Below are 20,552 nucleotides of genomic sequence, written 5' to 3'. Positions count from 1 at the left end.
TTAATTAATAAAATAACAATTTAAAACAAGATAAGAAAATTAATATAATCTACCTTTTAAAAAACTAGAAATGATCTGAATCCAAAAACTTCAACATTGTGTAAGTGGATTTCCAATTTTTTTTGTTTGTTTTAAAGTTCAAAAACTTTTTTGATGACCTTTTTTTTTTTTCGTGTATAATGACCATTATACTCCCGGTCAGAGTTTGAACAACCAACTCATTGTTTATTATTGCTTTTCACATTTTGAAATAGAGCCGCCACCATATACCCCAGATACAGACAGAAGTTATGAATATCACATTCAAATTAAGATTCCATCTCTAGCTAATAAGTTTAATATAAACTCTGTAAGGACAGATCTGTGTGTTGAAAGTGCTGAGCTCTGCCTCTGGTCCAGGGGCCAAGGCCTCCCATCTCACTTCTAATTGCCATCAGTTTTATAATCACGCTTTAATGGGCTGTAGAGAGAGTCCTGTCACTGACCCTTTCCTCAGACCTCTCTTTTCTCATTAAAGCAGACAGAGAAAGAATACCTAAGTCTCTCCTCTCTTCTAACACTCTGCCAACAGCTAAATTTAGCAAAATGTTATTAAATCCTGTCATTTAAGTTCTGTGTTTGTTTTAGAATTGTATTGCCATCAATACTGCTGGACACGATGATGTTATATTATCGACGGTAACAAAATTTGTATAGACTTCATCATGTTTAAAATCCAAACAAGAGGAATCATGTCTTGTAGATAAGGCTAATCAGTGAATAGCCGCTGCTGAAACAGTAATTTATTGCCAACCGTGGAAGTCCGAGCAAACACAATAACCGCTTATAACAACAGCTACTATGGATTTTATGGAAGACACAAAAAATGTTCTGTACATTATATGAAGCTTTTAAAAACAAACTCACCTTATGAATATTTATTAGTCACCCAGAAGCGGAATATTCTGATTTCACATGCTTACAACGTAGGAATAAATGACATTTTATTAATGTATTTTACACTTTTATGGGAGCATGTTGTAAAGACGGCTGGTCTGAGTATTTCAAAACTGCTGATCTACTGGGATTTTCACGCACAACCATCTCTAGGGTTTACAGAGAATAAAATGAAAAAAGAAAAATATCCAGTGAGCGGCAGTTGTGTGGATGAAAATGCCTTGTTGATGTCAGAGGTCAGAGGAGAATGGGCAGACTGGTTAGAGATTATAAAAAGGCAACAGGACTCAAATAACCACTTGTTACAACCAAGGTATGCAGAATACCATCTCTGAACACATAACACGTCGAACCCTGGAAGCAGATGTGGGCTACAGCAGCAGAAGACCACACCGGGGGGGTGCGCTCCTGTCAGCTAAGAACCAGGAAACGGAAGCTACAATTCACACAGGGTCACCAAAATTGGACAATAGAAGATTGGAAAAAACGCTGCCTGGTCTGATGAGTCTCTGTTTCTGCTGCTATTATTCAGATGGTAGGGTAAGAATTTGGGCGTGAAGATCATAAAAGCATGGATCCATCCTGCCTTGGTTCAGGCTGCTGGTGGTGTAATGGTGTGGGGGCTATTCTCTTGGCACACTTTTAAAATCCCCCTTAGTAGCAATTCGAGCATCGCTTTTAAATGCCACAGCCTACCTGGAGTATTGCTACTGACCATGTCTATCCCTTGTATGATACAGTGTACCCATCTTCTGATGTCTACTTCCAGACAGGATAATGGACCATGTCACAAAAGCTCACTGGTTACCAAATGGCCTCCACAGTCACCAGATTTCAATCCAACAAAGCAGCTTTGGATCCACAATAGAGCAGCTTTCTTTGGACGGGTGGGAAAGACTTGAATCATGGATGTTGCAGCCGACAAATCTGCAGCAACTGCGCTCTGATGCTATTGCGTCAATATGGACCAAAAATCTCTGAGGAATGTTTCCAACACCTTGCTTGAATCTATGCCATCGAAGAATTAAGGTAGTTCTGAAGGCAACAGGGGGTCTTAACCCCGGTACTCAGTAAGGAGTACCAGTAAAGTGGCCCCAGAGTGAGGTGTATATATATACACGTATATGTTTTCTAGGGGTTAAATATATATATAGTATAACATATACATGCTGATATATATATATATATATATATATATATATATATATATATATATACACACATACATTTTAAAGCCTAAAACACATGCCCTCATAACAATATAAACACACATGCACTGCATACTTTGTGGACATTTGTCTAAATAATTCATAATTACTGAAAAATGCTCTTCCAACCAATGTGAACAAATTCCCCCAGCTTCCCCTTGATATCTTTCTCAGTTAACTGGTAGAGCATAGCGCTTGCAGTGGCACCAGGTCATGGGTTTATCATATAATGAATCAAACTCATTTCACCCCAGTGCAACTAATTGAGGCGTTGTCTGCCGTCAGCTGTGGTGTCTAACTAATCTCAGAGTCAAACCATCATGTTCGCTTTAAACACACATTAGCTCAAATGGTCATCTCTTTTTTGGGTAATGCTTTCTGGAGAGCTTCCCCATGGCCAGGATCCCTCTGCAAACACCCTCCACACTCCTCATCCATCAGCTACACATCGCGAGTCAAGATCCTAGTTTATTAATTCCCCTTTTTTCTAATTCTCCCTGCCCCTGAGGGGCTTAATCTCTCTCTCCAGATCCCAATGGTATCCCCTAACACCCGTTCCACACCCGCCCCCCCACCAACACACCACCTTTGTGTTTAACACTTCATAGCTTCAAGGTGACTGTTGATTATTTTCTGTATTTTCCCCCTTCCAGCCTTTTTTTTTTTTTTTTTTTTTTTTTTTTTTTATGTGTGGCACTGAAAGGCAAGGAGAGAAAACGCTCCATCATGTGAAATCAGTTTTCTTCCTTATGGGTTCGCCTGCCCACCGGAATGTGGGCATATTATACCAATTAAGTGTGGGCTCACTTTTCTTTGCCCTACAAAGAATAGGTCACCTTGAACAAATTCAAGCTCAAACCAGGCATGCAAGCTAATAATTGGCGTGTCTACCAAGAAAAATGGCAATGCCTGTAAACCTCGACTTTATCCATTTCCCCACTGGCCAAATATAATGTCCATCAAACAGGGTTTACCACCCGAGGTCCTGTCTGGATACTATCTTCCTTTTTACAATGACTGAGTATTTAGCTTGTGAGCTACACCAATGTAGGAAGGATGAGGCTTCCAGGATGTGTCATATCACTTCAGTTGTTTTTCTCATGGGGTTTTGGAAACCTGAGACCTTCTCATTAATTTTGGAAAATAGCAAAGAAATCAGCTGGGCAGCCTGGAAGTTGCGAAGGGGCCAGAGAAACCAATGAACTTTATTAGTCAAATGCTTCACTGCCCAGTGAATAAACTTGTGACCATTTTTAATCTGCCGAAAGTCTGCTAGGGAACAAAATTGAGAGGTAAAATCATTTAAAGCTTATGGTTGATGGGATTTCTGAAGGGCTTAACTCTGATTCGTCACACTAATAGAGCATCCTTGCCTTGGTAACCACCCCGTTAAAAAGTGAGTGAGGGAGAAAGAGAGAGAGATGGCGCCAGGACGCTTAGATGCAAGGAGGGAGATTAAGAAGGATGTCTTCCCCCGCAGAATGAAAGACTCTTTCTGCAGGGGGCACCTCTCATAGCCATTTTCGCGCATCGCCTCGATGTCGGCAAAACTCTTATGCTGAAACGAAACCGAGTGCTGCGATGGAAGAAAACGGCCTCTTTCATTTCCTTTCGATCTCTGTATGGAGATCAGGCAGAAATCTGAGGCTCACCTGAGCTGGAGGGCTATGTCGCGAAAAGATAACGCTCATCGAGGTTCGCTCCATAAACTCCAACAGCTCTACATACGCAGGGCAGGAGAAGAATGAGAATGGCTCAGCCTCTCAGCTTCTTCACCATCCTCAAATCTCTCCTGCTTTCCCTGGGTAAAAAACCCAGCAGAGCACTAACCTGGTAAACTTTATGATATATTTCATATGTAATTTCACAGTATTTCCTAACTGCGTAGTCAGCTGAGTCTGTTTTGCATATGAAGTTGAACTGCATGTATTGTTCTTTTGTATCAATATTTCTTAGAATTATCAGTATGATACTTTGAATCTAAAAGAGTAAGAAGTCCAAAATCGAGACATTGACTAGATTATTTTTAAAGGTCAGGTGTTATTAGTGATAGCCCAGATAACGACTTATGTCTAGAACAACAGTATATAAGATAGACTCTGCAAAATAGAGTGGGTTTTGACTTTCTGAGACTCTGGTCTCTCTATCTTTTCAGCTCACTTCCTCTTGTTTGGCTTCACTCGACAACTCTTAGACTCAGACTTAGAACTCTTACAGGTTTTTATTCAAATTCAGATACCTTGAAATTCAGATACTTTGATACTCTAATACTTTGATATTTTAATACTTAATATTTTGGTACTTTTGATTCGAACAGAATAATTGTTTATGTTTTAATTACAATTGTATTAATGTTTTGATTAATACTGATTGGGTTCAATCCATCATAAATGGATTGTTATTAAAAAATGTACTAACACTGGATTTACATTTTCTATATTTGAAGGTTGTTATTATTATCCAGAACTTTATTTCCAACCTATGATTTGTGGTTTCTGTTCTCTATATTCTTTTTAATAAATTTACATATTATTACACCTTGACCGTCTGAATTGGATTAAATTTTGCATCAGTTTATGGAGGCACCGCTGGGATACTGATCGATCCTTGAAGTATATTTGATGCATCGCAAGGCAAGATAAAGAGAGGTGAGTTGCTCATCTAATTCTCTTTATGGGCTTCTGTTGTGCAAACCTGCCGAGTCTAAGAGCTATATCTGCGGACCCATTTCATTCATTTTTCTTGACTGCAGCAAGAGAACGAATTTGGGGCGGTATGGTGGTTTAACCGTGTGTGAGGAATGAGCGCGCGCTCTGTGTTTGAGAACGGCGATTTGCGGCATTAAATGTGTTGTTCACTGAAGGGGTTTACCGACAGTCTGGATAATTATGCGTAGCAAGTACACTTTGCGGGGTTTACCGGAGGTTTATTGCGGGCGCTTTCAGGGCTTACTGATGCGCAACAGTTTTTGAGACACGCGCTGTCAGGGATTACTGCAGCGTGCTGGTCAGATCTGTATGTCGATTCTCTGTTTTGATATAGGCTCTGGGATGGACTCGGCAGTCTTGACACTGGCAATCCATATATTTTGACAATTGTTTGACTGTGGCAGAATACCACATTGTAACTAAGTTTAACTCTGTATAATTGTTATAATTGTCAGGAGGCTAATTAAGTTAAACGAATTAAGAGTAAAGAGAACACCACCAAATTTAACAATTTAATTAAGTGAATTTAATTGAGTATATTCAATTGAGTGTATCTGAATTGAATAAAACTTTTTCTTTGTTGGGGGTGTCAACACACGAAGTAATGGCTCATATGTATGTAAAAGGAGCTCTTAACGAAGCTCTTACTGCTCAAGTAGCGATGTTAGGCATCGGAAATAAAGAAAATGTAACCCAGGTCTCATGTAGTTAGAAAATAAAGCTAGAGTGGTTAATACAATGAGACTGGGCCTGGGCTCGTTGTAGGGAAATACAACTTGTTTTATATGTTACTTAATAAATGTATATTTGTAATACTCTTGGCTATTCTTATAAAGACCACCACAACTGTATTTTGATTGCAAAAATATTCACAAGTATTTATTTACAACATTAAATAAAAGATAAATGTATCTTAGAATAAAATAAAACAAATCACATAGGCATGAAAAGTTGGAAAGAAAAAAACTAAAACAAAAAAGAAAAAAAACTTCACTTTCCCAAAAGGAAAAAAAAACCTTTCTGTGGTTATATTGAAATTAAACAATTATTCATTCCCTCTGAAAAAATTTCCAACCCCGTTGCAGGCCTGTTCGATGACACTTTGTGTGCGGTGAGGCCTAAAAACTGGAATGGCCGCTTCACTCAGAAACTGAGCATAAACAAAAAAGCACGTGCATGTGAATGTTAGTACTCACGAATCCAGGTTAAGTCAGTACAGCAAAAGCAATGGCAATGGCGATGACTATGGTAATGGCAAAGGAAGAAGCACAGCACAGACGATCACGGCAGGGCACACAGAAACAGCAGAGCAGAAACAGCAGGGCCTTCGGTTGGAAAACCAGTCTCTCTCCCTATCTCTCTCCCTCACCAACGTCCGTCTCCTTAGAGCATATTATCTGAATTGAGCCACATTATCAAACACTATTTCTTATTGAATTAGCGTTAGCTTTGCTTTAGCTTTAGAGATATCACAATGCTAAAACTACAACATATGAGCACATTGGCACAGAATGCTACCGCTAATTAGCATGTCGCTAACCACGTTATACAAACAATAAAAAAAAAAAAAAACTCCTATATAGGTCCGTGTATCTTTTGGTCATTCGATTTTTTGTTTAATTTTGTAAGTAGAAAAATGAAAAACAGCTCCTTTTTCGTTTTTTAATTTTTTGCAAAAAACGAAAAACAAGAATTCGGCTTAATTTTTAGTTTTTCGTTCAGGGGTAGAAAAATGAATAAACAGCTTGAATATTCGATTTCTACACGTGGGCGGGAATTAAACTCCCCTTTCTGCTGATTGGTCAGACAAAACAAAAAAGATCAAACCATGCTGTCATCAGTCCTTCTGCAGTTCAAATCGTAATAATAATGCTTTGACTTGGGTATATTCAGAGCTGGGTAGATTACTTACAAATTGTAATTGTAAACCCATTGGTTAAATGCTGTATAGCCAACGGATTAATGACTGATAACTGTGTGAATGTCCACAAACTGGAAGACTTTCTGAGTGCATATAAGCGGTAGACTATTTTAGAAAGGAACATTAAAAAAAAAAAAAAAAAAAAAAAAAAAAAAAAAGAGGAATTAGAGAGAATCAATAAACGATGAATCATTTATTTCTATTGTGTGAATAATATGTAATCTATAAAAAAGTAACTGTAGTCTGATTTAGTCTGACACTTGTGCACTCGCACACAGGAATGTAACACAAGATTTACATAAATGTAATTAATTGCCATTTGGTTTGTTTCTCACCAAACCTTACTGTATACCTTCAGAACGTTTGGAATATAGCATACGCCACGAGATGCATATTATTTTATGACAGATTTGCATCCGCTTAAAGAATGAAAAGTGAAAGTCACCGTTCTCTGCCATTAAATGGGTAAGTGCGAGCAGGACATTTTTGTGTGTCTGTTTCGGAAAAAAGAAGGTAGACCTAATAAGCCTTTAGAACAACATCTGACTAGTTACCCTAGTTAAATAAAACAGAAAAACGCGACTACTGTCAAGTACAGACCAGTATTGAAGTGCACAGGAAATATGTAGCAATCTAAACAGTTTATTTAATATTGAGAATTAGTTGATGTTCACCTGGATTTGTTCCTGAAGAGGGGAAATAATTTAATAAGTTGTCATTTATAGTCATATGGTAAAATGTATATTTTTATTTGTGTACATTCAAAATGACTACAAAATGTCGTCCCGTTGAAAAATAAAGAAAACAACAGAATGCACAGCTTTAGCGCAAAACATGAACCAATACACAGCTAGTAGGCTGCTTGATGCGCCTATTTTTAAAAGTCTACATTAAGGTTATTTGACGTTAAATGCATTATTTAAGTCATTTTAGAATAAATCACAGTATATATCATGATAAAAAGTGACTTTACAGTTTGGAAAATATGGTAGGCTATGAAATCCCCCCCAGCAGCAGCAGAGGACTAGTATTCTGCCGCCAGGAACTGCAGAAGAACTGATGACAGTTTGATCTTTTTTTTTTTTTTTTTTTTGTCTGACCAATCAGCAGAAAGGGGCGTTTAATTCCCACCCACGTGTAGAAATCGAATATTCAAGCTGTTTATTCATTTTTCTACCCCTGAAAGAAAAAACTACAAATTAAGCCGAATTCTTGTTTTTCGTTTTTTGCAAAAAATTTAAAAACGAAAAAGGAGCCGTTTCTCATTTTTCTACTTTCAATATTAAACAAAAAATCCAATGACCAAAAGATACACGGACCGATATAGCACAAAATTACAGGCATACACAATCATATTCACCTCTTGCAGGTCACACCAAAGTTTTTTGTTGTAAGGACCACGAGTAGTCGACCTTCATAACAAAACATTAATGCTTCCCACACCACGATGCCTCCTTCATTAGCGCTCACATCATAGCGTCTGTTCTCCGTTTCTCATGCGTGCTCACTACTCCTCACACAAACCTGTCCCAATAGTCCCGCCCCTTACACAGTGATGTTACTCTGATTGGCTCAAGTACTAACACAACCAAAAGCAAAACAGGAATTAAATGATTGACAGGTGACAGGTAACATATTAGGTTACACAGATAAACACAGCTTCTTCTCTGCTTTTCTCTCAGATGAAACGTAAAAACTTATATGAATTTAACTTTAACTGTAAATAGTCTTATTAAACTCTACATATTATATTTATACTTTTAACCAGCACACCTTTTACCCAATTTTAACTAACATGAACTATTTATGAACTTTTCTTTTTTTCTTTGTGTGTGTATAGGTTACACTGTTAATGATCTTTTATACTCTGTAACTTATAGAAATTTTGTACAGGGCTACAAAAAGATTAAACAGAAAATGGTAAAGATGAATTTAAAGAAATATGGGGTCCGTAGGCAGTGTGAATGGGGGTGATGAAGGAAGATAATAAGATAATGATCCTAAGAAACAAAAGAAATATGCACAAGTTTTGTGTTGTTTGAGGATTGTGCGAGCAAAAGGTCTTTTAACATATCGCAATTGAAGAATAGTTTATGTGGATAAACTGGCACAAGCGGCTAGAGATACTACGCAAGATATGTGGGATTTATTAGACATTGTAACTAAGGAGCCAAGAGCAGATACAGGGAGAGTCCCTAAAATCGATGATATTTTTAGCTGGCAGGAATATGCTTCAAAACTGAAAGCAGCGATTGCCAAGGCAGGGAGACATGTGACGAATGTTTCTGAAGATGGTGGTATACAGGTTGCAGCTATTTCTCCTGGGCACTTGGAGGAAACTGAGAATGAGTGGGGCGAGTATGTGAAACTGCGTCCAAAATTACCCCGCTATAGTGAAATAGATCAGGAATTGACGGCGGCTGGTCAAGTGGGGGTTTATCGATCTATGGGTGTGCGAGATTTGACTAGTATTGTAAATATACTGCCACTCATGAAATCTAACAGTACCAATTCTGAATTTTGGGATCGTTTGTGGGTAATGGCAAGAGCCAACCGCCTAGCAGTAAAAGATAAAAGATCTGTATTCAATTTGTGAGCAGGTCTGCCCGTCTACATACACGGGACAGATCGGTAATCTCACCCCTCCTTTACAGCCAGCAGCGAATGTAGATGATTACGCAACTCAGTACAGAGTGCTGCGTACTGAAGTACAGCGTGCAGTTGTAAATGGAATTCAAACTTTCACTAATGTGACAATGATAAGGCAGGATCCTAATGAACCATTTGTTGATTACACTGAGCGATTCACAAAGGCACTGAAAGAATTTGTGGCAGCACGATGGGGGCCTGACTTAGATTCTCCAATCATGCTCCACACTGCGCAGTTAAATATGAATGCTAAATTTACACAGTTGTTTCATTCTTCTCTGTCAACAATTATTGACTGGTCTTCTCTTGTTCCATGGGTGACACGGGCTCAAGACATCGTGGAACAACAAAAGAAGGTACTGGTTGCTGCAGTTGGTCAGACCTCTGCTCCAGCATTTCGTTGTTATCATTGCCAGGGCAGCGCGATGGTCACTACGCAAACAGGTGCCCTGATCGAAATTTAGAACGAAATTTCAGAAAGCCTAGTTCCTCTTTTCAACAACAGCGGACACCAAAACCACTTCCTCGAGATTGTGCTTAAAATAACCCTGGTGCAAAGAAGCAGGGTGCTGACCTAGAAGCAGGTTGAAAAACTGACAAGAGCTTTTGAGAATACAGACTGACAGATAGTGGCCTCCATTTTATATGAACACGAAGACCCTCGTCCATTTTTACAGTCTAACCTAGGAAGCCAGGATAGCTACATTCTTGTGGGCCCCCGGGTCTGCATCTCAGTAACTGTTATTAATTTGCCTTTAACAAACAAATGCATCTTCAAGGTATATCTGGTCGCAGTCTTTTCACACAGTCTCTATTGATTCCTCTAATAATATATCCATTTGAACAGCCTTTTTGTGTGCAATTCTGGGTTGGACAAAGCCAAGTTGGCATTGTAATGGGAATGGATATACTGAGTAAATTGGAAGCAGATGTTTTGCTGACTAGGGGTCAATTAATTAGTCAGTATTTACCAATTCCCATACCAGTGTTCAATAAAACTGGAACTCCTGAATTAAGCCTTGGAGCTATCACAGCTAATGAAAAGGAGTCTACTGATTCCTCAATGATACAATATTTTTCTGAGAAATTTCCAAATTTGTGGTCGACTTCTAAACTTGATGTTGGTCTTTGTAGGATTGAACTTTGAATGTTTCAGATCCTATACATCCTCCAGTATTCCAGTATCCTCTTTGGAGAAGCAGAGTGAGCTGCACACAAAATTCTGAACCAGCTTCAGGAATCAGGGATTTTGGTAAGGTGTACTTCCTCAATGACTTTACCTATGCAGCCTGTGAAAAAATAAATAAAAAAAATTGCCAGATGGTAGCTGTAGATTAACTATAGACTACACCACATTGAATGCTGTGACTCCTAAAATAACTGCTATTGTTGCTAATCCGTCAACCATTCTTAATGACATTTCTCCAAACCATCGCTATTTTAGTGCAGTAGACATAACCAATGGTTTTTGGTCTTGTCCTTTCAGAGAAGAAATACAATACAGATTTGCGTTTCAATATTGTGACGACATTCTTCTCGCATCTCAAGACAAAGCACAACACTTGAGTGGACTCACTCAGTTGTTGAAAATACTCCAAGAGGCGGGTTTCCTCTTGAACAAACAAAAGGTCCAATTGTTTCAATCGGAAGTTACATTTTTAGGTCAAAGTATAGGTCGTGAGGGAAAGAGACCTCTTCCAGACGGGTCATAGCCATCACTCAATTAAATAAGCCAACCACAGTTACTGGTTTAAGATCATTAATGGGGCTATTTAATTTTAATCGGATGTATATCCCAGATTTTTACGATTTGGCTAAACCTCTAACAGAGGCTCTTAAAGGAGGCCTTCCGGGTGCTTCCCCTTTGGAGTGGACAGCAGACATGGCTGAGTCCTTTACTCTCCTCAAATCCACATTAGCCTCCTCTCCCGCATTATATCACCCCGACATGACAAAGACATTCCATGTATGGACACATGCTGGCCCAAGTGCTTATAACTGTGTGCTGGGACAATGTAAGGTGACAAAAGTTATGGCATTGTTGGGTACTATTCAACTTTGATTCCCTCTTCCATGAATGGACAGATGAATGGATAGATGCCGTGTTTGATGGCCTTGGACTGTGCTGAGTGGGCGTTGAAGGTCACTCAGATGATCCTTCACTCTCCACATCGTTTTCTACGCCTGCTCTCAGAGACAAAAATAAAGTCGATTTCAAATCAACGACGTGCAAAATGGGAAACTGCTCTCATGAACCCTCAGCTCACTGTTGTTGCAGACAACCGGACAAATCCTGCATCCCTAATGGAGGATGAGGGGAGTGCACATGACTGCGCCGAGGTAATTATCTGTGACGGGACATTTTGTCAGAGATGAACTGTTTTCAGAATCTCTGGCCATGTTCGTGGATGGCAGCAGTTTCTACTCTACGAGGGTGACACGTGCTATGCGGGCTGGGCGGTAGTAGAGGGGAAGACGGGCGAGGTCTTGGCTGAGGGGTCACTTCGGGGAGGAAGTGCTCAGATAGCTGAACTGCATGCTTTAAAAGCTGCCTTAAATCTGGCTCTTAAACTGACTGCAGGTGAAAATAGCTCCACTAATGTAAATATTTTTACTCATAGTGCATACAGCCACCATGTAGTGCAGAGTTATGGCCCTGTTTGGAAACGTCGTGGTTAATTGACCACAGCGGGTACGCCAATAAGTCATCAAACCGTAATTAAAGAAATTCTTAACACGTGTGAGAAAATTCCACCAAACTGTGTCGCGGTATGTAAAGTCACAGGTCACAGTACATTCAATGATTGGTTGGCGAAAGGAAACTCTCTAGATGATAAGGCTGCGAGAGAAGCTGCAAAGGGTGTGGCACTTGAAGAAGTAGCTGTTATTTTCCCTGTTCATCCTGACTGCACGGGTTCCAAAACTTTATCTAAATTGTACACAACTGAGGATCGTGAAATGTGTCAGAAATTAGGAGCTACCTTAACTGAAGAAGGGGTTTATGCTCTGAATGACAAAGTTATTCCGCCTAGCGGATATCAAACTGAACTAATTGATTTGTACCACAGCATTGCACACCAAGGGGTTCAGAGAACACATGTTATGCTACAACAAACATGGTTTTGGTCAGAGATGTTACAAACTGTGAAGGATAGACTGTCCAGATGTATCCACTGTTTGCAAACCGAAGCCATAATTTGGAAAAGGTAAAATCCCAATTGGTCACAGTCCTCGCCCGCGAGGACCAATCACACATTTACAATTGGATTTTATTTTGTTACCTTCTGATCATGGGTACAAATATGTATTAGTCCTCGTTTGTAAATTTTCCAGATGCTCTGAAAGGGTATATTGGATTTTCAGTCCCTCTCATTGCACCATGGTTCGGGAATGATAGATTTTCATAAAATAGGGGTATCTTTACTGGGATTGTTATAAGCAATGTCTGTATTTGGTATCTGTGAGGTGACTGAGGGTCTGACCTATGTCAGGAATGCAAAAACAGTGATTATTCATTTAGCCCGGCTTCCAGAGAATAATACATATATACGTTTATTGCAAAGATTTATTTTACGATATAACAAATTAACCAAAATTCATCATGGTTGTATAAGACATATAAAAAGGAAAAATACAAATAAGTCAAATTTCTTTCTAAAAAGGTCTTTGGGTTTTAACTGTACCTTCCCCTAAAGCTCAGTTGTTGTGCTCAGGTCCTTCGGGTCCATTGAAGGACACTTTACAGGAGTATCTTAAAGTACTCACGTGCGCATTAAGAATGCCCATTTCAGTTCCCTCAGTGCTCAACATCCTGGAGATCTTAAAAACACTATATTCAATGTAAAGGTTAAAAATCACAAAAGTGGGGGACGAAGTGATGATAAAGAAAATAGGGAACTTAGGACCAATGTCCTCCAGGTATGAGGGTCCTTATTCGGTGTTGTTGACTACTCCAACATCTCTTCTTGTTGAAATCGAGCCAGGGCTGACTCGATGGATGCATCTTGCACAAGTGAAGCCTCTGTCGCCGCTTGCCGATACTAACTCTCTCTCTAATGTGATTTAGTCCAACAGGTGCAGTACTTCATATCCAACGAATGGCTGCTAAGGAAGAACAATGACTAATTGTTTCCTCTCTTTAGGTTCTCAACTATGATTCCACCTGGACCTATTGTGTTAAAAAAAAAAAAAAAAAAAAAAAAGAGAAACTGAAAACCATGGTGTTTATGTTTGTGTGTATTGGTGTTGTCCTGTTTGGTTGTCTACGTGTCGTTGTGTGTGTTGTGTTTTTATCAAAAAAACAATTCTGCTCCTACTATTCTATATCTCTAATAGGTACGAGTGCATGTTATCACACACGACTGGTTCTAAGGGTGACTCTTTGATGTGACTTCTGCAACAGTGCAGCTCATTGACATTCTGGGAGTGGTTGCAGTGCTCGTGGCTGGACAGTAGTGTTCATCCTAAGAACTGGATGCATCATCATCACATGACTCGTTAACTCTAGGCCATCTGAGAGACCTGAGCTGATATACATATATCTATCACAGCTATATATAATATACATATATATATATATATATATATATATATATATATCCCCGAAGTGTCGATGTGAAGAAGGACACGACGAGTAGGTACAGGTGAGTTCCCCGAAGGGTGGATTTTATTGATAAATAAGGTGGTGAGAAGAGGTGGTCCAGTGCGGGGTGCTCAGCTTCCTCTGTGCTCTGGTGTGCGGTGGCAGGGTGGGTCCGTTGTGCTCTCCCGTGTATGGTGGGGCTGGCGGTCACACACTGCTCTCTGCAAGTAAGACAGATCAGTAGGATTAGCTGGCTCTGCTGGAGACATCGCTCACCTCTGTGTTCGTTTGCTGTGCTTAAGTATGCAGTTCTTGATGATCCGCAGGTGTGGCCGCTCAGCCCGTGACGAGCAGGAGCAGGTGTGACTGCTCGGTTTCCAGGGTGACGCTGATGAGAGCTCGGGACACGTGTCACACTCCCCCCCCCTAAGCGTCGTCCTAGTCCTGTGGAGAAGTGGGGAGACTGGGGGAGGGCGGGGAGTGGACCCTGACAGACCTGCGAAAGCTGGCCAAACCCGAGAGAGTCCGTCGGCGTTGGCGTTGGCCGTCCCCGCTCGATGTTGCACGGTGAAGTTGAAGTCCTGGAGCGCCAGGAACCACCGCGTCACTCTCACGTTCGTCTCTTTGGCCCGGGCCATCCACTGCAAGGGGGCGTGATCTGTAATGAGAGTGAAGGGGCGGCCAAGGAGGTAATACCTGAGCTCCAGGACTGCCCACTTGACGGCCAGCTCCTCCCTCTCCACCGTAGCATACCCACGATCCTATTACCACATCTTCCATCTAATCCACATCACAGGCCTTACCCCGCCGTAGTAGACCTGGGAGAGGACGGCTCCCAACCCGGTGTCGGATGCGTCCGTCTGTACCAGGAAGGGACAGTTAAAGTCGGGCGCTCGGAGTACCGGCTCCGTCGTAAGGGCTGCCTTTACCCGGTTGAACGCCTCCTCCATCTCGGGAGTCCACTGGACCTTCTCCGGTTGCCCCTTCCTGGTCAGATCTGTCAGGGGGGAGGCTAAGGAGGAGAAGTTAGGGATAAAGCAGCGATAATACCCTGCCAACCCCAGAAAGGCCCACACCTGCGTCTTGGAGGTGGGCCGGGGCGCGGAGAGGATCGCTGCCACCTTCTTCTCCTGAGGTCGGATCAGGCCCCGACCCACCTGGTATCCCAGATACTTGGCTTCCGAGAGGGCCAGGTGACATTTTCGGGGGGTTGGCAGTCAGTCCAGCCCGGCGTAGTTCCAATAGCACCCTCCGCAGCCGCTCTAGGTGGTCCTCCCTAGAGGGTGTACTACCACTTCGTCGATGTAGGCCGCCACGTAGGCCTGATGCGGCCGGAGGATGACGTCCATCAGCCTCTGGAAGGTGGCCGGTGCTCCGTGGAGGCCGAAGGGAAGGACCCGGTAGTGCCAGTATCCATTTGGAGTCGAGAAGGCCGTCTTCGGCTTGGCCTGTTCCAAGAGGGGGACTTGCCAGTATCCCTTCGTGAGGTCGAGGGTTGATATAAACCGGGCCCTTCCCAGATGATCCAGCAGCCCATCGACGCGGGGCATCGGGTAGCAGTCAAACTCGGAGACTTCGTTGAGGCGGCGGAAGTCATTACAGAAGCGGAGGGTGCCGTCGGGCTTAGGAACCATGACGATGGGGCTGGACCATGGGCTGTGAGATGGTTCAATTACCCCTAACCTCAACATCTCCTGTACTTCCTCTTCGATGGCTTGTCTCCGAGCCTCCGGGACACGGTAGGGCCGCTGCCGGACGATGGTTCCGGGTGGCGTGCGGACGTCGTGTTCCAAGACATGGGTCCGCCCAGGTTGGGGGGAGAACACATCCGGAAACTGACTGACCAGGTGCTGCAGCTCGGTCTTCTGGGCGGCGGAGAGTTGAGGGTCCATGTCCACAACCACGGGAGCCGCTTTGGTGTAGGCCGAGAGCTGAGGCCCAGGTTGATGTGATACAGCTGGTCCCTTCTCCGTCTTCCGGGTTGCCTCACTCGGTATGTGACGGGGCCGACCTTTTCGGTGACGGTGTACGGCCCCTGCCAGGTGGCCAAGAATTTGCAGGCGGCCGTCGGGACCAGAACCAGGACATGGTCTCCTCGCTGGAACTCCCGTGGTTGGGCCGCCCGATTATAGTGTCGCTGCTGGGCCTGTTGCGCCTTGACGAGGTGCTCCCGGACGATGGGCATCACTCGGTCGATCCGCTCCCACATCTCCCGCACGTGCTCCACGGTGGTACGGTGTACGGCCGGTTGTTGCTCCCAGGCCTCTCGGGCCACGTCGAGCAGACCACGGGGCTGGCGGCCGAAGAGCAACTCAAATGGGGTGAAGCCAGTGGAGGCCTGAGGGACTTCCCGAACCCCGAAGAGGACGTATGGCAGCATCTTGTCCCAGTCTCTCTTATCTTCGGCCGTCACCCGGCGCAGCATCTGTTTTAGGGTCTGGTTAAACCGCTCGACTAGCCTGTCGGTCTGGGGGTGGTACACCGTAGTGCGGAGCTGCTGGACCTTCAGGAGTTTGCAGAGGTCCCCCATCATCCGGGACATGAACGGGGTGCCCTGGTCAGTCAGTATCTGGGATGGGATGCCGACCCGACTACACAGCAGGAAGAGCTCCTGGGCGATGGCTTTGGTAGTGGCCTTGCGGAGTGGAATGGCCTCAGGGTAGCGGGTGGCATAATCCACGATGACCAGGATGTGTCCGTGCCCCCGGGCGGACTTCGGCAGCGGCCCCACTAAGTCCATCCCGATCCGCTCGAAGGGCACCTCAATGATGGGCAGCGGTATCAGCGGGCTGGGGGGAGGGGTCCGTGGTGCGGTCCGCTGGCAGGTGGGGCAGGCATGGCAGAACCGCCGGACTTCGGCCTCCAGTCCCGGCCAGTGAAACCGGTCACGGAGGCGCTGGACGGTGTTCTGTACTCCTAGGTGTCCTGCCATGGGATGTGCGTGGGCTATCTCCATCACCGTTTCAGTCTTGCTGCGCGGGACCACCAGCAGCGTCTTTTCCTTCCCCCTCTCGCTGTGCGACACAGTACAGCAGGCCATTTTTCACTATAAAGTGAGGGGTGGGGTGAGGTGCCGGTTGGATTTCTTTTCCATCTACCACCCTCACTTGACCCCAGCAGTGCTTTAACCGGTCGTCCGCGTGCTGCTCTTTGGAGAACCCTCCAGCCCCCGTCACCTGTTGGTACAGGTCATAATAAAGGTTAGGAGTTGGAAGGGGTTGACTCACCATCTCTGGGGCTGTCCGAGGCCAGCAGCACAGGACGCCGTCGGTTTCTCTTGCTGGCGGGCTTCCGTGGACGGCTTCCGGGACGGGCGGTTCCCGGCCGGGCCGGCAGGCTGAGTAAAAGAGCCGAGAAGCTGCTCGAACCCTGGCCAGTCTTGCCCGAGGAGGACCGGTACCGGCAGATCCTTGACCAGTCCGACATCTATGGGCCAGGCGCCGGGTGGCGCAGCGATGGTAACTCGTCGAGCCGGCACGTCCCTGGTGTCGCCGTGCACACAGGTGATGGAGAGCTTCGTTTTGGCTTCAGGCCTCGGGGGCAACACCGCCGTCTTCACGAGGCTGACCGCGCTGCCGGAGTCTAGAAGAGCGAGGAAGGGCCGGCCGTTTATGTGAACCTCCGCCCGCGGCGCGTTCTCTGTGTGCACGGCGCAGCCTGCCAGCCAAGGTCGTGGCGGAGAACGGGGTGCCTCGGTGGGCATGGGCTCATCTCGAGGGCCGGGAACCGCCGGCCTGCTCACCGGTCGCTGGGTGCCCTCCGGCGTGCGCCGCTCCTGGACCACCCTTCGGGAAATGGCGGCGCTCTCTCCCCAACCTCCCGGTGTTGGGTGGCCTCCGCCAGCTCGATGGCCTCTACCAGTTCGGCTGGGGAAACACCGCGTAGGTAGGGGTCGTCGGTGTCTTCTTCACTGTCCTGCCCGCATTCTCCACCAGTGTGGCGGGGTGAAGAAGGACACGACGAGTAGGTACAGGTGAGTTCCCCGAAGGGTGGATTTTATTGATAAACAAGGTGGTGAGAAGAGGTGGTCCGGTGCGGGGTGCTCAGCTTCCTCTGTGCTCTGGTGTGCGGTGGCAGGGTGGGTCCGTTGTGCTCTCCCGTGTATGGTGGGGCTGGCACACACTGCTCTCTGCAAGTAAGACAGATCAGTAGGATTAGCTGGCTCTGCTGGAGACATCGCTCACCTCTGTGTTCGTTTGCTGTGCTTAAGTATGCAGTTCTTGATGATCCGCAGGTGTGGCCGCTCAGCCCATGACGAGCAGGAGCAGGTGTGACTGCTCGGTTTTCCAGGGCGACGCTGATGAGAGCTCGGGACACGTGTCACAATATATATATATATATATATATATATATATATTTATATATATATATATATAAATTTATAAATACTACATTAAAATGATTAAGATGCCTTTCAAGATCATTGATCAAAGAGATCCTTATTCTCCCATTTATACCAGTAGTGATGAGGAAATCTATACCTTACAGGTGAAGGGTAAGGAAAGGTATGAGATGTTGAAAATGATCAACGAAAGTTTGGAAATTAACGACATGGTACCATAAGGACAAATATCTTCAACTACTATCTCCTAAGGGCAAGAAGAGAAAGAACGATGATAGAGTTTAGAGTTGGGAAAGATGGAAGGCTGTGGTAAGTCCTCAACCCAGCAAAAGTCCAGGGGACGCCAGGGGTCGAATTTCCTTAGGAGTTCTCGTCTGGCCATCTTGGTGAAGATTTTTGTTAATTTCAAGGTAGCTGGGGTTAGAGAGGTATCTACAGTACTATCTATCTGAAATCTTGCTATTAATTTTCTATATTTTCATGTATGTATCATGTATTTTTCCTTTTGAATTACTCTGTATTTCTGTATTTTTTTGTTTTGATTTAAGGAAAAGGTTGTGGCGAGTCTTTTGATAAGACTCGAGTGGGGGATTGGTGTGTGGAGATTCTAAGAAATCCACATGGTGATAGAGATTCTGAGAAGAAGTCCACATATTTAAATTAAACCCAAGTGTTGTTGAGAGATTCTGAGAAGTCACGTACTCAAAATACTATATTAATAATGATAAGTTTCATTTCAAAAGTTAAAAATTAATATTTCATGGTAAGGATCTGTCTCATATATATATATATATATATATTAACAGGTTTCATTTTTATATTCAAAAATGTTTTTGGTAAACTTTATGGTATATTTCATATGTAATTTTACAGTATTTCTAACTGCGTAGTCAGCTGAGTCTGTTTTGCATATGAAGTTGAACTGCATGTATTGTTCTTTTGTATCAATATTTCTTAGAATTATCAGTATGATACTTTGAATCTAAAAGAGGAAGAAGTCCAAAATCGAGACATTGACTAGATTATTTTTAAAGGTCAGGTGTTATTAGTGATAGCCAGATGACGACTTATGTCTAGAACAACAGTATATAAGATAGACTCTGCAAAATAGAGTGGGTTTTGACTTTCTGAGACTCTGGTCTCTCTATCTTTTCAGCTCACTTCCTCTTGTTTGGCTTCACTCGACAACTCTTAGACTCAGACTTAGAACTCTTACAGGTTTTTATTCAAATTCAGATACCTTGAAATTCAGATACTTTGATACTCTGATACTTTGATATTTTAATACTTAATATTTTGGTACTTTTGATTCGAACAGAATAATTGTTTATGTTTTAATTACAATTGTATTAATGTTTTGATTAATACTGATTGGGTTCAATCCATCATAAATGGATTGTTATTAAAAAATGTACTAACACTGGATTTACATTTTCTATATTTGAAGGTTGTTATTATTATCCAGAACTTTATTTCCAAGTTATGATTTGTGGTTTCTGTTCTCTATATTCTTTTTAATAAATTTACATATTATTACACCTTGACCGTCTGAATTGGATTAAATTTTGCATCAGAGATCCTCTGCGTTGGCAAGAGTTTGCTCTTTTCCCAGTTGACCCGAAGGCCCAACAGGCTGAGGTGCCGGAGCACCAGGTCCCTGTGCTCGCACAACTGATCCCGAGATTGTGCTAATATCAGCCAATCGTCTAGATAGTTGAGAATACGAACACCCTGCTCTCTGAGGGGAACAAGAGCCGCCTCCGTGACTTTCGTGAAGACACGGGAAGACAGGGACAGCCCGAAGGGCAGGACCTTGTACTGATATGCCCGTCCTTTGAACGCAAACCGCAGAAAAGGTCTGTGGCGCGGAAGGATCGACACATGAAAGTACGCGTCCTTCAGGTCGATCGCTGCAAACCAATCTCGGGGACGGACGCACTCGAAGATGCGTTTCTGCGTCAACATCTTGAACGGTAGCCGATGAAGGGTCCGATTCAAAACTCGCAGATCCAAGATTGGTCGTAACCCACTGTCTTTCTTGGGTACAATGAAGTAAGGGCTGTAAAACCCCGTCCTCATATCGGCTGGAGGGACCGGCTCTATCGTGTCTTTCTTCTCTTCCGCCAGTAAGACTGCGATCTCTTAGGTGAAGTGGATACCGCTGAGGGGGGACAGCCGGGCGAAACTGAATCGCATAGCCGAGGAT

At 43.6% G+C, this 20,552-nt stretch overlaps 1 long non-coding RNA gene across 1 annotated transcript; it reads left to right on the top strand.

Moving 5' to 3' along the window:
* Positions 1–4,613: 4,613 nt before the first annotated feature.
* LOC122143596 lies at positions 4,614–13,105 on the top strand. The gene is made up of 2 exons (XR_006159245.1): positions 4,614–5,540; positions 8,679–13,105. It is a non-coding gene; the product is annotated as an uncharacterized LOC122143596 (long non-coding RNA).
* Positions 13,106–20,552: the final 7,447 nt, after the last annotated feature.

Source organism: Cyprinus carpio, unplaced genomic scaffold, assembly GCF_018340385.1.
Source record: "Cyprinus carpio isolate SPL01 unplaced genomic scaffold, ASM1834038v1 S000006459, whole genome shotgun sequence".
NCBI classification, from domain to species: domain Eukaryota; kingdom Metazoa; phylum Chordata; class Actinopteri; order Cypriniformes; family Cyprinidae; genus Cyprinus; species Cyprinus carpio.
This window is presented reverse-complemented; position numbering and strand designations above follow the sequence as displayed.